Below are 15,817 nucleotides of genomic sequence, written 5' to 3'. Positions count from 1 at the left end.
TTCTTAATATGCCTTGTACAAAGTATTTCCTTTTATGATTGTAATATAACTTATTATTTTTAATGGAGCTTCCCAGCAAAAAGCATTTCACACGATTGTACTTGTATAACCGGCGTGAGAATAAACATCTTGAATCTTGAATCTTGATTCTAAATGTATTTCATGATCAATAACAAACATGTTGCCTTTTGATTTCACTACACATTATATTCTGTGATGAATCATTTGCCTGCATATTACAGTAAACCTATTAATATTAGCCTGTAACAATGATACAGAAAATGTTGAAAAAAACATCTGAAAGAAATTACAAGATTATACAAATAATATTGCTAGTGCTAGATAATAATAATAATAATAATGATAATGATAATGATAATGATAATGATAATAATAATAATAATAATAATAATAATAATAGTAATAATAATAATAATAACAATAACAATAATAATAATAATAATAATAATAATGGGTAAACAAGTATATTAATTATATAACAACTAAATCCGAAATTAATAAATAAATAAATAAAAGCAAGGAGAAAAGGCCAAACAGACAAAGATTAAATTATTATTATTATTATTATTATTATTATTATTATTATTATTATTATTATATAAATAATAATAAGAATAATGTCAAGAAAGTGAGTGGAAAATAAATTGATATTCATTAATAATCATAAAAAACTAACTACAAAAAGACCAAAACCATGCTAACAGCTGTGTGAGGCTGTACTTAGGCACAGCAATGTTTTGAGCTAAATGTTAGCAACCATCTTAGCATATATGGTCACAGTGACAATGCTAACATGTGCTAATATTTGCTGAGGTTTGTGGGAATGTCATTAATTATGCAAGTTTTTGGTCATGAACCAAAGTTTAGGGCAAATTTAAATTTTGACCTGATGATGGCACAATATGAAAATGAATTTATCCTCTAGGGACGTTTTATATCTGTGGCAAATTTCAAGGCAATCCATTAAATAGTTGTCAAGATATTTCACTCAATACCAAAAACCTTATTGTGGCACTAGATGAGAGATCACTTAAGTCAGTAGGATTTTCTAGGAACCATGAACCATTTCTGAACCATGTCTGTACAACATTTTGTGCCAATCCTTCTAGTAGATGTCAAGCATTTTACTGAATGAAATAAAACTTTGACCTACTGGTACCGCTAAAGGGAAACTTGCCTTGGTAGCCGAGTGGTTACAGTGCATGCTACAGTATAAAATGTCCCGGGTTCGATTCCGGCCTTGGAAAACTCAATAGGCTTCATCCTCTGGGAACCATGAATGTCTGTACAAAACGGCAATCCATCCAATAGTTGATGAGATATTTCAGTCAGGACCAAAGTGTTAGGTTGTTTTTGAACTGTGCATGGCTGAAATGTACTGATAATGCATTTTCGCTGCACCTGAAATGGCAGATTGCTTTCCACGTTTCAGCTTTCTCTACACCAGCTTGTGAAATATGTCCACATATTTGTAATAGTGTTGTTAAGTCTGTGAGATGAGTCAAGTTGTATTAGATTGTTGACAAAACAATCCCACGATCTTCCTCAGCAGATGGAGTTGCCCATGTTGTCATGATGGAATTGTAGATTCAACTTTCCACTACTCTGAGAACTACAAGGCCTCCTCATCCATGTTGAAAGTTCTCTGTTGACCTTGGAAAGAGCGACAGCAGCAACCAAACGATCTGACCACAAGGTCCATTTAAAAGCTGTTTTGGAGCTTTCAATCGTATCAAATGATCACTTCAATCTCCACTTTTAAGCCAACAAGGACGAGAGGTCCTTCAGATGCTCAGACAAATGGAAATTTCAGCATCTACAATTCCATGACAACTGGGCAGAATCCATGTGCTGAGGAGGATTGTGGGATACGGTCGAAAGCTCTACAACAGCTGCTAAATCCATGTTCCATACTACAGATTAGCACTCAGTTTCTTTCATGTATAATTTTACGATTTATCAGCCCAGCTCTCACAGACTTCAAATGTACTGTCATTTGGTTTAACATGGATAATGTTGTCTCTCTAATAATAATTTCTCATCCAAATTCACAATTAAGGCACTGCCTTTTTATTTATTTTTTTTACTTTTTATTTATTGACTCAATTAATCCATACATGTATTTTGTTCTCCAAAGGTACAAACCCATTTCATCCTGCAATATAAATGAATAAGACGAAGAACATACCATAACATAATCAGCAAAAGCAGTATTTTTAAGTGAAGGGGGGAAAAATAAGGAAGAAACAGATAGATAAATAAATAAATAAATAAATAAATAAATACATATAAAAGAAGATAAAAAAATAAAGTAAAATAAGAGCAAGGAAAAACAGACAAACAAACAGACAAAATAATAATAATAATATCAAATTATTATTATTATTATTATTATTATTATTATTAATAATAATAATAATAATAAAAATAAAAATAATAATAATAATAACAATAATAACAATAAATTAATAAGTAAAAGAAAATGCCATAACATAATCATCATATATAAATCCAAAACCAGTATTTATATCTGAGGAGGGGAAAAAAGAAGGAAGAATTAAAAAACCCCCGAAATAAATAGAACTTTAAAAAACGTAAAATAAGAGCAAGGAGAAACAGCCAAACAAACAGTCATTATTATTATTATTATTATTATTATTATGACAAGTAAAATGTGAGTAGAACATAAATTGAAATTCATTAAAATAGCAACAATCATAATTACTATTATTTAAATGAATTTCCATCATGACATTTTTCATCATGACAATTTTTTTTTTTTTTAAATATTCCCTTATTCCGTTCTTTGCTCTCTTATTAATGTAACCAGATATACTATATACAGCATGTATATCCATACACTGCCTTTGGGACTGACGCAGCATATTTGACATTCGTTTGACTGTGCGTAGACGCTACTGTAGAGCGCCTGACGTAACTCTGAAAACAATGAGGTGGATTTCCTGATTTACTCCAGTGGGTTACTTCTCTTTCCCCCAATAGGCAGGCGGATGACAAGGAAAGGAATGCAGCAGATTCAGGGGGTCTGAGGAGCGGAGAGTCAGAGGGGGACAGAGGAGGAGGCGGCTCCCCGGACTGCATGATTCACCCTCTGCTTTCTCTCTCTTGTGTGTGTGTGTGTGTGTCACTACCAGACACATGGCCGGCGTACCGATGGAGCCAGAGAGGAACACTCTGGAAAGGCCAGGGATGGATGAGAGAGGGACACAGAGCCCAGTTACAGTATGTGTAATATGTGTCTGCGCTGGTGACGAATGACAATGAAAGAGTACAAATGCAAGATTACTGGACATACACGGTTACCCGGCAACAATGCAAAGGGCTTCGGTCAGTCAGTGGAGGATTTATACACACACAGCTGAAAATAGTTACTGCAGAGAGCGATGGTCTGCATCAGAGACTTTCACTGACCACAACACGATGTTCACAATGCGGCACGCTGCAGCTGTGATGTGTTTCACGGTATTCTTGGAATGAAAAGTTCAACTTCAGTTACAGGAGTCCAGCACCTGATTAATATTGATCCTATAGCATCAGATGTACTCCAGAACATGAAGCGCGATGGGTAAATCTGATAATGAGAGAGTAGTGGGTCTGATAGCAAGATGTTCAAGCTTTTATAATAGATTTGATATATGATATCTTAACCCTGCCTTAAGGGGTCAATAGGTCGATTACTGAGAAAGGTAAAACTGGAAAAACAGTGCGATGAGCTCCAAGGTCGTAGCTACAAGCGAGAATGCAAAGGTCAAGCCCTCCTTAATCTTTCTGGGACTTTAATGTCTTGAGAGGGAGTGTATTTTCTCTAATAACACATGGTGGGATTTGAAGACTGATGTTTTTTTTGGGGGGGGACTAAATATTTTTAAATTTGAGTGTTTTGGGACAGAAATATTAAATCATGTATATAAAAAGAGTTATAATTCTCAATCCAATTTAAGGCTTTGAAACCGTGTTTTGGCCATCATGTAGGGAGATAGAATTTACAGATAGTATACATGAACAGTTACATTTATGAATGAATAAGGCAAAAAAACTAAAACAAGAAAAGGCTAAATTTTATGAATAAAGTTGAAGCGTGCTCAATTATGCTGAAAATTGTACGTGCAAACACGTAAACTGTCTTAAAATGTGAATTGTTTGCTTGGAGATGTTGTATGGGAATTGCAGAACGTAAAGCAGTTAAAGTCACTTGTAATTAGCGAATTGAACTCAGTTTGTATGTGAACACTGAAAAGTGTAAGAGAGAGCTGAAAGAGCTGAAAGCAGTTGAATTGGTAGGTCTAATTGCAAACAATACAAGCAATTGAAATTTCCGTTGAAGTGCCAGAGAGGTTTGAAGTGTGTGAACTGTTCATAGTTGAAGTGTCAGTTTGTATGTAAGCAGCGACAGCAGATGATTGTCATTTAAAGAGTAGGATAAATACACTTTAAAGGTAAGTTGAAACGTTGAAAGTGATTGAAATTTCAGTTGAAGTGTGTGCGCTGCTAATAAAATAAAATGCTGAAGTGTCAGTTGGTATGCAAGTGGTGGCAGTCAAATGTTAGCTGAAGTATTTGAACTGTCAGTTACAGAGTAAAAATTTGTTGAAATGTAATGTGTAAAGGCTGAAAGCAGTTTAATAGTCAGTTGAAGTGTGAGCGCTGAAAGTAGTTCAACTGTCCGTTAAAGAGTAAGAAATAAAATGCACTTGAATTATCAAGGGCTGAAAGCAATTGAAATGTTCGCTGAAGCTGAAGCTGTAGACAGTTGCAGTTTCAGTGTGTGCATTGCAAGCAGCTGAAGTTTCAGTTGGTATGTAAACACTGACAGAAGTCGAAGCGTCAGTTTACAGTCTGTAACCATTAGGGCTGTCCTCGACCAAAGAAATTCTTAGTCAACTAACACTCACACTACTTTGTCGACTAATCGATTAGTTGATTTAATCGACAAATCTGTGAAACTGAGTTTCTCCTCAAAGAATCACACAAAAGCACCTTTTTAAATCTTTGGTTTGGCAGAAATGTGCTCATAAGTTTCTTAGAAACAAGTCATTCAGCATGAAAAAAACGCATAAAAAAACGACTAATCAAATAAAGAAATCTTAGTCGACCGATTAGTCGATTAATCGACTAAAGAGGGGGTAGCCTTAGAAATCAGACATGGTGGGATTTGAAGGCGGATTAATATATTTTTAGACTAAATATCAGCAGTGTGGAGAAGGCTTTTTTAAAGACAGTATAATTTAAAGGTTAAATTGATGAAGAAAATCAAGAAAAGATGTTCTCACATAGATGCCCTTGCACCGTTGGAATTTGGACACATGATCTCAGTATTTTATGGCTCTGATGAGCTCAGCGCACCAATAACCGGCTCATAATCAAGTTCAAAAATACAGAAACATCACAATAGACCTTGTAAACGGGTTAATCCCCCTCCTCATACCATTACAATATAGTAAAAAACATTTTATTCCTGTAAATTGTGATGTTTCTAAGATGAACAAAGATTTTATGTTATCAAAGCACAGCGTATTACCATAAACAGCCTGTTGGAATATAGAAATCTGCATAGAAAAATTTGCACAAAGTCATGCTCATTTATGCACAGTCGCATTCCCCCTCTCTCTCACTCACACATACAGACACACACACAGACACACAGGCACACACACAAGCCAGGGTCTTATAAACATTTCACAGAGAGAAGAAGAAGCACACACATGGAATTTGGACACTTTATTTGGGCATGATGGGAGCAGGGAAGGGCCTAAGCCGGCTGCCAGAGGGATGGAGATGTAACGTCTTGTGAAAGAGGAATCCCTCACACTAAAAATAAGAGGCTACGGTCAGATATTTACTGCGCGGTGGGCTTTACTGTTTACGTTGGCTCTGAGACCATCTGACACTAAGACGCTATTAGGCTACTCCTGGGTACATTTATTGATTTGCAAAGCGTCACGTGGATGGTAGCCGGTGAGTAGAGAGGCCTCATTTAAGGAAAAGACAGTAAATGTGTCACAGTTTTATCAACCGGAGGGAGAAAGTCTGTGATAATGTGCTTTGTATTTACTTTAAATAGCTGTTGGTGCTTTATGAGAGTACGTGTTTCAAGAGCTTGTTTCGGATGGCAACTCTCCATGAATTGAAAGCCCGGCCGATGTTGATCCTAGTTTTGCCCCCGACGTCGGTCACATTCCTGTTTTGCAAGATGGGCTTCACTAGATTTGTTTTTTTGGGCTTCTGTGGATTTTGTGCTGGAGTCTGAGTTGTGGTGGGGGCTGGTCATTTGTTGACGTTGGGGGACTCCATTTCTAACCGAATGTAAGCTATCGTTGCACATCGTTGCTAGCCTTGTAGAGAGTAAAGGCACTAATGAGTGTGCATGATGACAAATCCATTGGATTTTCCCGGAAAAACGGGCCCGGGCTCTTCACAATAAAAGCAATCTTCAGGCTGATAGAGGAAACCTCGAAAGTAGCGTAAGGTCTAAATTTTTAGGGTTAGGTTCGACCTGTTCACGCATTAAATGTTCAAACATTTATATGTGTAAAAACGTACATACAGTCCCTTTAAAGACTGATAATATCAACCTTTCGTCTGCATGTGCCACTGTCCCAATGTTCCTACCACATCTACCGGCATCAAAACAGGAAGGAAGTGGGAAAGCACGCCTAGTGAAGCCCGCCTCTTGCTTAATTGGATTGGCTGTCTGGGCCACATTGATGAGCGGTGCAACTCAGTGCCTTGCGCTGAAAGGTTGAGAATATTTGAACGTTTATGCGCATCTAAATAAACGATAGAAAACTGTGCCACAAGGTGCAAAAGAGGCGCAAGCCAGACGGCACCGTACCATTGGTTTTGCTGGCAACAGTAAATGTGTCACAGTTTTATCAACTGGAGGGAGAAAGTCAAGTGTGATAATGTGCTTTGTATTCACTTTAAATAGCTGTTGGTGCTCAATAGCTTAGTCCGGATAGCAAGATCATTAGCACTCCAAACAAAGGAGCAGTTTTTTGATGATTTGACGGGGACTGGAACATACCGCTCACACGGCACATTTTAGAGAAAGTACTTCAGAGAAGAGCTACATCAGCAGTCGAACATCTTGGATGGCAAGAGAGCTCCAGTTTGGATATAGAGACGAAGCGTGGTGTTACGTAGGCATGAGTTCGTGGTCGTGAGTCATGAAATTTGACAAACTGCAGACAGAGTCTCAAGGACTAAAAACTGTTTAGGAAGAAAGATGCGAAATCAGAGAAAAGGGAAGGAGAGGAGGAGATGGAGAGGGAGATTAGTGCCGTTTCAGAAACTCAGAAGGGCATTTCTAAAGTAAGCTGTTCCCCCCCAACACCCCACCACCCCCAACCCACAGACCCCTCTCTTCTCTCCTCTCTGTCTGGCTATTTATGGTAGAAGTCCTTAAGATCCTGCGCAACTCAGGGGAGGCTGAGTTCATGGCATCATAATTCCAACCTGTCGCTACAGTAGGACAGGAAGCTCCAAACAAACCTGGATTTGGTCAATAAAACCACAAGCTTCAACTCAGACCTACAAGTTAGTTTGCTCGCCCTCAGCAACACATGCTCATACTCTTGTATCTATACTTTTATTAGTATCATTACACTATTTGTCCTTCAAACATACTTTTATGTAGAAACTTCAACATTTTTGAATGAAGTTTCTTCTTTAAACTTCCTCAACTTACACTTTAAATCACATTTAAAGTGCTTTCATTACTTACACTTTAACTAACACTTCAACTGCTTTCACTTGTTACATGTCAAGTCCATATATTTCTTCTTTTCGAATAACTCCCACTGCTCATACTTCAACTGAAATTATGACTACCTATCAATCACATATATATATATTTTACTCAACAGTTTTTATCTTTTATGCTTTAAATGTCAACTCATCTGCTTTCAGTGGTTACATGTCTATTAACATTTTTACTACATTCATCTCTTTCTCTTCAACTGACAACTCCCTTTAATGCTCACACGTTAAAGGACACATCTTTTCAACAACCGTCTGAGCAAAATTAAACTTCCTCGGTTCTTCTAGCTCCCACAGCTTTCACTGTTCAGACACAATTTACTTCAACTGCTTTCATGCTTCCACTTCAACTGACATCATTTTTTGGTTTATATATTTGCGCTGACACTGATTTCTTTCAGGACTTCCATAGCTGACACTTCAAGCTCAATTTATCGCCTATGCTTCGACTGACATTTCAACTCCTTTCAGTCCTTGAACTTCAACGGATATGTCAACTTCATTCAGCGCTTACACCTAAACCAAAACTTTTAGCACTTGCATTTTAACTGCTAATTCAATTTCTTTCGGTATTTGTGTTTCGTCTGCCACCTCAAGGGGTTTAGTTATTTCAACGATTTCAACTGTTTGTTTTTTCAACACATGCAATTTCGCCTTATCTACCTTGTGCCACCTGTCCGTGCTTTCAGTCGTTTTCACACATCTGAATCTTGGCTCTTGCTCACAGGCCGGGACAGGCTGGTGACATCTTTGGCTGTGGAAGGAGGTAACATTAAGGTGGTGCTTGTTAACAAACTGCTTTCAAAGTCATTACGATCAACTCCGGCCAAGGCTTTAAGTACCTTGTAAAAATCGGCTCCGTTTATAGCCTCTCCAACGTCTGGAATGTTTTATTTTTTTCGGTGTGTTTTTGTTTCCCCGAGTCTGGGAACGGTCTTAAGCATGAATTCCTCCTGAAATAGGAATATCTCTAAAAATCTATTTATTTTTACATAACTATTGCTCAATATAGTGACTCACTTGGTGCTCACAAGGAACACGCTCTAAACAGCGATATCAGAGGGAAATAGGAGACTTGACATTTACAGACATGAATTCATTACGCTGAAATGTCTTATAAACACAAAAAGCCATGAGAGGAAATCAGCCACACAATGAAAACAGCAGAAGCACGGATGTATGCCGTAATTGTGTCGAATCGGGTGACGACAGACGGTGTGTTTTTGTAACACGCAGGTGTGTTTCTGTGTCTACATGACACGCAGGTGATGATATTCGCCCTGTGCATGAGTGAAGGCTCAGAGCAAGTCTACACCATGAATGTGCGCCGTAGTCAGCAGGAGGAAATTTTCATTCAGTCTCTGTTATGTGACCATGTTTGGTAAAAGCTCTTCAGGCACGGTCTCTGACCAAGCCCCTTGACCGAATGGTGCACACACACTCACACACACTCACACACAGAGGAGATGGTTTCAATCACAGACCCACCCAGACTCAGGCTCAGGCGCCCCCCCACCTCCAGATCTCACTTTCCACGCTCCGTCATACCTCTCTTTCATCCCTATTTCAGTTAATCCTCTCGTTTCACACTTTCATCTCATTTTGAAGGTCTCAGTCTGTTCTTTTTTTATTGAATATCTCTCACATAATTCAAAAGAGAAACACAGCGCGGTGGTGCCAGCTACCAGTAGCTGGTCTTGGCTCGCTCGGGTAGAAGTGTCATGCTACCAGCCCGCAGCTGACGAATGACTGGACCGGTTCAGTATGCTGCTGTCTGGATGATTTACACTGAATGTAGCAGGTTATTCCCAGGCTGACATCATTGTTCACAAACCAAAGAATCTGATGAATTGGAGCAAAAGTAAAAAGGAAACTATCGGCGTAGTAAGAAGAAACATTTCACTTATGTGCTTTTCAACCTGGACCCTATTTCCCCATGTTTTTGTGTCTAACTGACTAAAAGAGACAACCATTTCTGAAACTGGTCTAGTATTGAGGGAGAGCGCTGGAACCGGCTATAGAGTGCTCCAGGGATGACGTATTTTTGTAGGCCAACTAGGAAGTTAGCATCGCCCTCGACAAAAAGCCAATGGGATTTTTCCATTGAGTTTTGGATTATTGCAGAAAATAAACTCCGTGGCAAGCACTCGTTTAGGATACTTACATGTTTTGTTCAGCAAGATAATCTGAAGCGTGAATGCAATCGCCAGAAGTAAAAAGCTAACGCTAGGCTATAAACAAACAACACCGCGGTCGCATGAGCGCGAGTATACACAACAAGGCTGTAAAGGCGGATGAGTTGGCGTGATGATGTTTAGTAGCCTCATTTAGCCACTTGTTAGCAACCGCCTTTTTTAAGACACACTAAGGCTTCAAAATTCACGAGTGGGATATTTATTGTTGTATTTTATGTCGTAGAACAAAACGTTAAAATCTCTTCAGCTTGTGTTAATCAGACCTTATTTCAGGCATCTAACCAAAAACCCATTGACTCCCAGACGAGGGAACCGGAAGTGCTAAAATGCTAACTCATTTCCGGGTTTTAGAACTCATCCCTGTAGCACTCTATTGGGGCAAGCTGGCACCATCATTTACGTCCACTAAAAGTGTTTTTTTTTTTGCCATGACAGGCTCTGATTACTATAAGTGTCTGACATTATAGAAAGAGTCTCGGTCAAGGAGAAGTTTCGCTGTGAAATCTGGCGAGGTGACCTGTTGCTGGGAGAGAACGGTGGAATAGTGGAATACATCCATGGTGGAAAAGCAAGTGTCAGACGGGCAGAGTTTGTTGTGTTGGAGTACAGAAAGTGTAGCTTAGTGTTATCTAAAAGATTTTCAATGTGATGGCTGAATATTTAGATGATTTCAACAATGTGGATGAGGTCTTTGCCTTCAATGGCTGCCCATATTTATTTGAGCCATAGTATATTATATATATTCTGATTTCACAACGAGACTTCTCCTTGAGCTGGACTTGGACACAATAACAAACAGACCGGATCAAGCGAAAGGTAAGAAAATGGTTTTACTTCTCAGTAAGGTCCTTTCCATTATGTTGTCAGACACTTAATAACAATCTGAGCCTGTCATAGGCAAAAACAAGCACTTTTAGTGAACGTAGACGGCGGTGCCAGCTTGCCCCAATAGCACCATATTGCAGTCCGTGAGCAGCTGCCGGATACAGCGTTCTCCCTCAATACTGGACCAATTTCAGATATTGTTGTCCCCATTAGTTACATACACAAAAACATGGGTCCGGGTTGAAAAATGCCAAAGTTTACCCTTTAGCCAAGTCAAAATAAAAGAGTCAGGCAACTATTTTCTCTTGCCTTCAACTTTATTGAAGAGCAACACTTTCAAGTAAGTCTCAGCTTTCAGCACTACATTTACATGATCATTAGTAGTGGTCATTGTAGACGACAACAATCCGAGTCACAAGATAATGCTCAGACGAGGACCCTAAGGCCTGTGTGTGTGTGTGTGTGTGTGTGTGTCTGTGTGTGTGTGTAGTGTAGGCTGTTTTCACATTAAAATCTCCAGAAAACAAAGACAGATCACAACAAGAAATTGCATTGCATTAAAAGACAAAAATAAAAACAGAAAGAAAAGAGGAAACACAAGCCACACTGGCAAATCATTCAGAAGAAGAAGAAAAAAAAAAACTGTCACGTTATTTGTTATCAGTTTGTTCGCAATTTTTCCAGTCATTCTAAATCAATTCGATCTTATTTCATTGCACACCTATAGGATCAAACTTGACATGAAATATTTAATAAGAACCGAAATAATAGTTGCCTAAGTACCATGTGTAACCTTGAGGAAGACCAGCAGAGTATCCCGTTTAAGTACCAGATTCTGATGCAGCTCTGTTATAATGTACCTAAGAAAGAAGAGACATCCTGTCATCCAAATGAAACACAAAATATGACCCAAACAGAGGATTAATTAGTACAGTGTGCATCTGGTTTCAATACTTGATCACGGATATATACAGACTTGTATATACACCTTTATAATATATATATATATATATATATATATTTAAATAGATTCATTATGTAATATAATGAATGTTGGCCTCCCCAAAGAAACAAAGGCAATGTGGTTGTTCTAACCTGATACAGATCATGGCCTTACGATAGCAGCCTCATCAATTTCATCAGTTCATTCTGTTCATTTTTCCAATCATCCCCAGGGTGTGTGAGATATACAGCACAAATATCAGGTCTTGAAATATATTCTGTAGAAAACCCTGACAAGTACAAAAGCTCTCCAGTCCATAAGACAACCAGGCTGTAATTCTTATGTATGTCGTTTTTACTTACTGTGCACGAGCCCTGCATCAGAGAGCGGTCTAAAACTCAAAGACGGCCAAAAGCACAGGACGCTGCTACAGGAAGTGCATCGTCTCCCACAGTGTAGTCAGATTATTATGTAGGTTTGTGACTGAACGATATTACAGTTTTTACTCTACAACTATTCACAGCTTTGAGTTTTAGGAGGCCGGAGATATGAGATGCTAGCCTTCCCGTCAACTATACCTGTTAATCTTAAAGAGCTTATATGTCAACAAAAATATAGTTTCCATTCTGATCACCTTGGACACTGTGAGCTCATCTTAATGCCACTAAATAACCCATCACAACATTCATAGAGAGACATACCCCCTGCATTCAGGAGAACACAAAACTCCCCGAAGAGGGATCAGCTTTGGATTATAATACTTGGCCGGATTAATCATTGTGCAGGCAGATTATAAAAAATATATACAAAGAGTATACATAGGGGAATACAGAGGAGATAATCACTGGGTATTACATTAGAAAGTCATGCTAATCCGAACCTGGCTGCGTCACATCCACCATTTGTGTAAAAAGGCACAAGATAGTGTAGCCCCTCCTCTGCGGTGACAGACAGACATACAGGAGGTCGCTGAGTCGTTGCTCCACGGGGAGTGTGCTTTAGGGTTCCACAGTGAAAACACCACCAGACATTCTCAGACGATTATCTATCCAACTACAACACTTAAAGAAGAACTCCACCGATTTGACAAATCAGTCTGTTTATACGTCTCGGGAAGTACTACTACCCGCTCCTCATCTCCGCTTGAGGCCTTCGAGGCCACATTAGCCGCTACTAACACACCCGAATCGCTGACTGAACTGTCAGCGGTTGTGTTGCATTATGGGTAATGTAGGCGCAGGGTCTGATAAGGAAAAAGAAGGCCTTTCTAGCCATCTGTTTTTATGAGCATATTCAATTTGCGTATAAAAAAAGACAAACTAAATATACTCAAAATAATGCAAAAAACGCTTGGCTTTTGTGGAAAAGTTGGTGTATCGGTAAACATGTGACGTTTCTGCTCCACTGAGTAGATGAAAAATAGTGGCAGACAAAAATCATCGGATCTGTGTGGAGAGGTGAGGAGACTGCAACCTTCCTCAAATTAAAAGGAACAGTGTGTAACATTTAGGGAGATCTAATGAAATGAAATTAGGGCTGTCAAAGTTAACACTAATTTCTTTAACGCAACTTGCGATTTTTTTAGGTTGTAGTGGGCTCAGTTTTAAAGCTAAACAGAAAACCTAAGGAATCCATTGGTACCAACCATTTCAAACTAGATTGTCAAATAGGAGGCTAAAGAATGCTTCAATCTTACACTAAATCTTGGCGAGGAAAAACTGGCATGTCCATATTCAAAGGGATCCCTTGACCTCTGACCTCAAGATATGTGAATGAAAATGGGTTCTCTGGGTACCCACGAGTCTCCTCTTTACAGACATGCCCACTTTATGATAATCACATGCAGTTTGGGGCAAGTCATAGTCAAGTCAGCACACTGACACACTGACAGCTGTTGTATAAATATATACATACATTTGCATAGAGCAGCATATTTGTCCACTCCCATGTTGATATTAGTAATAAATACTTGACAAAACTCCATTTAAGTTACATTTTGAACAGATACAAGATGTGTGATTAATTTGCGATTAATCGTGATTAGATATTTTAACTGTTTGACAGGCCCGATGTTAACATAACAGTAGTGGATGGACACATGCATTAATTTGTGTTTTCTTGCAGAGTTTGGGGGAAATTTATTGTAAAATTTGCACAAAATCTTGTTCTGCTGTATCGATTTTGATCCTTTAAAACAAATAAAATTAAATAAAGCTGTCCAACGTGAGACACACAATGTTATACTGTAGGAGTGTAATGCTAAATCGGTGGAGCACTCTTTTAAGCAAAAAGGAAACAGGAGTACACCTGCCATCTTCATACATTTCTAGTAGCGTGACCAAAGCCAAATGTGAAACATCCTCTTGTATCTCTGTCTGTCATGATATCAGTTATGTAGTCATTAGCGTCTGCTGACAGCAGACCGAACAACGACAAGAGTTCATGAATTTATAAAACCAAGTAATGCCCAGTGGCATACAGACAATGTGGTAATGATTAGTGAGTTAGCCATACAGTATGCAGAAGCTACTGTATGTGTATATACTGTACAGACATGCAGGGAGAGGAGAAACGAATCAGAAACACATGCACTCAGTATGCTCCGAGAGGCAAAAACATTAACTGTTTTGGAAGACTAACCCCCTTTTAAGCATTAGATTAATGCAATTTAGATGTTAATCATCTATCTTGACTATTTACTAAGGCATCACAGAAATATGTCAATCTTTACCATGCTCCTTAGCAATGATTTACAGTTTATACAGAAAACTAAAAAAAAAAAACATGCAGATTGCCACATTGCGTCCGACGGCGACAGATCGGTACATCCAAATTAATTAGAAACTTTTCATATTGCCAGCATTCCTACTGCTGACATTCTGCGAACAAAAAGAGCACCATGTCAGTGTTTTAGAAGGACATCAAATACAGTGTGTAGTTTGCACGCTATGCTATGCTATGCTTGTGCAAACTTGAGGAAAGGAGTGGAAAAAGTCCTGTCACATCCACAAGTATTTGTGTGTGTGGACTTTTTCCGCTCCCGTCCTTAATTAGGTTCTCAGAGTAGCTGAGAACAAAAGGAGATAAAGGGGGGGGAAGTATAAAAGCCACCGGGGGTGTTTCTCTAGAAAGATACACTGATAGCTTGGTGAGAAAAAGTGATGCCGCTCTGTTTCCCTGCATTGGCTGGGATTAAGCTCTAGAGATGCTTCCAAGGAAAGAGAGAGAGAGAGAGAGAGAGAGAGAGAGAGAGAGAGAGAGAGAGAGAGAGAGAGAGAGAGAGAGAGAGAGAGAGAGAGAGAGAGAGAACAGGACAAAAGTCCCTCTGAATCAGTGATATCACAACAGATAACATTTTAAAGGCTAAAATCACTCTTTACAGTAGAAAGAAAATGTTGATTTACTCATGACGACGGGGTGTCTTTGTAAGGCAGGGGGGGAGAGGTAGAACAAAACCAAACGTTCCAGCTGGATAGTGGAGGCCTATCCAGTGAGGCAGAGGGTTGCAATGGATGTAATTTACACGTGTTGCTGTGACTGCTAATGCCTAGTTCACACTACACGACTTATGGTGCCTTCAAATGGGGTCATGTTTATCGTGTTCACGAGAAGAGTCCATATGAACGCCCCCCTCATTTGGAAATTCATGACCTCGTAAGTGGAAAGTTTCTGAAAGCTCAGAGTTCACGACTAGTGACGTGTTTGTTGACGTTGTCAGAAATGGCGGAGACCATGGAAGTTAATTTTTCAGTGCATAATAAGTTAAAATATATTGTAATTTAAGTCATATATTGTAATTCTTCGTAATTTTGTAATAGGTCAGTCATGTAGTGTGAAAACCACAACGACTTAAAGACTCCCAATTACAAGACAGCAAGTTGTGTAGTGTGAACAGTACTGCGATCTGACAACTTTGAAAGTCGTGTAGTGTGAACTTGGCTTTAGGGTGTAAAACAAGAGAATACAGAGAAGAAACTACACAGTGATGCCAACACAATGAATACTGAAAAGGCGAACTTGTCCTGTGAGAAGCTAAGGGTTTTGGAGAGTGCGT

Source organism: Sebastes umbrosus, chromosome 14 (assembly GCF_015220745.1).
Source record: "Sebastes umbrosus isolate fSebUmb1 chromosome 14, fSebUmb1.pri, whole genome shotgun sequence".
In the NCBI taxonomy this organism is placed as follows: Eukaryota; Metazoa; Chordata; class Actinopteri; order Perciformes; family Sebastidae; genus Sebastes; species Sebastes umbrosus.
The sequence above is the reverse complement of the archived record's forward strand: the minus strand, read 5'-3'. Positions refer to the sequence as shown.